Here is a 4,564-nt window from a genome sequence, read left to right as displayed (position 1 = left end):
CCTCAGGAGCACTGAGGGTGCAGCCTCTAGCATATAGGTTCCAAATATAGATTCTGATTATGTATTTTGGCAAGCTTAGGAAACCAGAACCCTCTCCCCCAAACCCTGGTTTCTGCACCCTCAAAGTGGCTTTAAATGAGGCAGATTTTGAATGTGGCAGCAGGAAGCTTATAGGAACCAAGTCAGACTTAAAAAAAAAGAAGAAGAAGAAAGAAATGGTACAGAGAGAGGATCCAGTAAGGTCACATATAGGACCATAGATGTTAAGAGAGTTGGGTCATATGCCATTCCTACCGCTTGGCAGTTATTTTCCTTCAATGTCCTAAAAATAAGAGTATACACTTGGAGGAGGGCCACCCAGGAGGGCCCATCCTGCTGCCAATCAGGAAAGGAGAATGTTACCCAAAGCTGAGCTGGCCTTAAATGTTGGGTTTCCTTGCTAAGGAAAACTTTCTAGGGCTTTTCAAAAGTCTCTCTTCAGAATTGTACCCCTTGGCGAGAAAATGAAAATATGAACATTGCTCACAGATTTTGAAACTTTTTCAGTAGGAGAGAATGGAGGTGCTGGCCAAGGTAAACACAGTTAAAAAGTTCGGATGTTTTCAGTTTGTGTCCGTATGTTTTCAGTTTGTGTCCCCTTTTTGCATAGTTCTCGAAAGGGCACTTCCAAGAGGGGAGATTTTTCACAATGGCACATCTCTGAGTCACCAAAGTTTGTGTTCTCGGTTGAACACTTAGAACTCATCATGCTTTGAAGAAGAGCAACTGGGATGGGTTAAAAAAAAAAAGGACCCAAACAAATGAAATGATTTGTTCCGATTCAGATCAAACCCAGGGCTCTGTGACAACCTAGAGGGGTAGGATGGGGTGGGAGGTGGGAGGGAGGTTCAAGAAGGAGGGGACATATGTATACCTATGGCTGATTCACGTTGATGTATGGCAGAGACCAAAACAACATTGTAAAGTAATTGTCCTCCAATTAAAAATACTGCTACTGCTACTGCTAAGTCATTTCAGTCATGTCCGACTCTGTGTGACCCCATAGACAGCAGCCCACCAGGCTCCCCCCGTCCCTGGGATTCTCCAGGCAAGAACATTGGAGTGGGTTGCCATTTCCTTCCCCAATGCATGAAAGTGAAAAGTGAAAGGGAAGTCGCTCAGTCGTGTCAGACCCTCAGCGACCCCATGGACTGCAGCCTACCAGGCTCCTCCGTCCATGGGATTTTCCAGGCAGGAATACTGGAGTGGAGTGCCATTGCCTTCTCCGCCAATTAAAAATAAGTAAACTTTAAAAATTGTGTTTAGCATGTATACGTGTATGCATCTCAGGTTTGATGGGGGAAACGGGAGAACAGCTTTCAAACTCCAGTAGAGAAACAGCAAACCCGTCTACTTCGCGAGGTCCTAGGTTTCTTCCTACTTTTTGTTTATTCACTTTGGGAAATCAGGGTTGTTTTCCCTCTCTTCCTCTTCATTATTTTTCTTCTTTGGGGAAACAATTCTATATTTCATCCTTTTTACAAATCTTTATTGAGTTCAAAGATTTTTAAAATGTGTGATAACTACTAAACCCACAGTGATTTTCATATATAGCCCTATCCATTCTTTTTCAGTGTTTTTTAAAATATTTCTTTGTTTCTTTTTGGCTGCCTCAGGTCTGTCAGTTGGGGCATGTGAGATTTTTCATTGCCATGCTGGCTCAGTAGTTACAGTGTGCAGGCTTAGATGCCCTGGGCATATGGGATCTTAGGTTCCGGGCCAGGGACAGAACCTGCGTCCCCTGCAGTGGAAGGCAGATTCTTAACCACTGGAGCACCAGGGAAGTCCCATTTTCCAATGCTTTATACAAGTCTTTTATTCCTTGGCATCTTGCTCTTCAGATTACAAGGAGTTCCCTCAACTCTCTGAATCGCGTTTGGCCCAAACTTCCCTGGTGGCTCAGCAGTAAGGAATTTGCCTACCAATGCAGGAGACTCAGGTTCAATCCCTGGGTTGGCAAGGTCCCCTGGAGGAGGAAATGGCAACCCACTCCGGTAATCTTGCCTGGGAAATCCCACGGAGAGAGGAGTCTGGCGGGCTACAGTCCATGGGGTCACAAAAGAGCTGGACATGATTGAGTGACTAATCAGCAACCACAACAAATGCTTGACCCAGTAGCTTCATGCATAGGCCCATAAATTACACTCCTATGGAATTCTTCATGTGACACTCTTACCTGCACGGCAGTTATTTTCCTTTCTTATCCCAAAGATGCCATCCCACGGTGTTCCCACATCCACAGGCTGGACTGGAGACCCCAATGTCAGTCCACGTGTTGCTTCTTCAATGGTAACGAAATTTTCTGACCTATTAATTTTTTTGTTCATTTGGCAACATTCCACTCCCTAATTATTCAACATTTGCCTAATAAATGGGGTGGTCCCATGGTCGGCTTCCTTTGGAAAATTCTGCATTAAACAAAATTACAGTAGTTGCTTTTTGTTTAACACAGGTCTTATCGGTGACATTAATGTACACATGTATTTTGTAAATCTCCAATAAAGGGATTTGGAATTCTCTGTTTTCCAAAGAGTTCTCATCTTTTTTCCAGGGGGAGGGAGGCTTCACATACCAAGGGTTTAAGAAACAAAGTTGGGTAAAAAAACCCAAAAAAAACAGATGAGAAGCATCTATAGGACACGAATGGACAGTGAAACAAAAATGGCCTGAGTGTCAGTAAAATAGTCAGTAGAGGGGGAACTGAGAGGGACTGAAAGAGCAGGAGGGATCTGAAAAAAACCACCGAGGATACTAAAGATTGTGCCAAACTGGAGAAAAGCATTCAGATCCATTTATTTTTATTAATTCTATATTGGAATATAGTTGATTGACAAGGTTGTGTTAATTTCTGGTGTACAGCAAAATGATTCAGTTATACATCCACATGTCTCTGTTCTTTTTCAAATTCTTTTCCCACTTAGGGTATTGAAGAGTATCAAGCAGAGTTCTTTGCGATGTACAGTACAAATCCTTCTTAAAGCATCATGTTGTCTGTCCAAGTTATCACCACAGACCTGCAGTTTTCTGTTCTTGCCAGGGCCTCTTGGAGTGCCCTAAACCCCACTGGCCCATCAGTGAACTCTCAAGCTGGTTACTGCATCTTAGATCATCTCTGGTTCCTGCTTCCTTCCTGCTGCATGTTTTCCCCTCCGGCCTCACATTTTATGCCCCAGCAACATGGGAAGCTTTCACCCTCGCATGTTCTTGCCTTTATGTGCGCACAGGCACTCAGTCAACCTGACTCTATGACCCCTAGCGACTGTAGCCGGCCAGACTCCTCTGTCCTTGGGATTCTGCAGGCAAGAATACTGGAGTGAGTTGCCATTTCTTCCTCCAGGGGATCTTCCCGACCCAGGGATCGAACCTGCATCTCCTGCATTGGCAGGCGAATTCTGTACCCCTGAGCCACGTGGAAAGTCCCTCATGCCTTTATATCTTGCACTCATTCGATGTCATCTGCCAGGAGTGATCTGCCCTGACGTTTTCACTTGATCATTGCCTTATTTTCAAGCATTCAGCTAAGGTCCTTTGTCCCCATGAAGCTTTTCCTGCTAGCCCCCCACCCCCAGGCTGAGCGCTACTTCTGATCCTTTATGACGCAATGTGAATATGTTTATCGTAGTTGTGAAACTTGTTTTTATGATCTTTTGTTTTCTTCTCTGTCTCTGTCTCACCCACTAGACTGCAGGCTGCCTGAGGGAAGTCATGAGCTTTGTATTCCTTCTACCTTCCCACAGTGCTTCATGATGGTTTGTGGAATGAATGAATAAGTAATAGAACATAATGTGTTTCTGACATTCCGATAACAGGGCTGACCTAGGGAGAGTACTAAGTGTCAAATAGCAAACTGCCCAAATAACATCACTCTCTATACCAATAACCCAATTTAACTGGGGAAACACAGCAAACGTAAGGGCCTATCATACCTGGACAATAAGGAGGCACACATATAGAAATTTTAATGCCAATTTTGTAAAATTAATATCAAGCTTGTAGAACTTCAGAAAATTTGAACTTGGGTGACTTTCAGTTTTATGTAATTATCTACACTGTAGCAGCTTTCAAACTTTTTGGCCTCAGAATTTGTTTACTTTCTTACAATGGAAACTTCCCAAAGCATTTTCTGTTAATGTGGCCTGTAGCTGTCAATATTTACCATATTAAAAATTCACAGAAGTGTCTACTCATTTGTGGTAACAATATATAACATCATTTATGAAATATGTATCACTTTCAAAATAAAAATAAAGGTGAATAGGATTGTTTATGCTTGCAAATCTCTTTAATAGAAGACATCTGTATTTTCTTAAGTGCTTCTACACTCTGATGTGGCACATTTTTTTCCTCAACGTATATGAAGAAAATACAGCCTCACACAAACATATAGTTTGAAAAAAATAGGAATATTTTAGTTGCTTTTCCTGATACAATTATACAGGGTGTTTTCCTTTTCTGCTGCTGCTAAGTTGCTTCAGTCGTGTCCGACTCTGTGCAACCCCATAGACAGCAGCCCACCAGGCTCCCC

The sequence above is a fragment of the Bison bison genome, unplaced genomic scaffold, assembly GCF_000754665.1.
Source record: "Bison bison bison isolate TAMUID 2011002044 unplaced genomic scaffold, Bison_UMD1.0 scf7180017864345, whole genome shotgun sequence".
In the NCBI taxonomy this organism is placed as follows: domain Eukaryota; kingdom Metazoa; phylum Chordata; class Mammalia; order Artiodactyla; family Bovidae; genus Bison; species Bison bison.
This window is presented reverse-complemented; position numbering follows the sequence as displayed.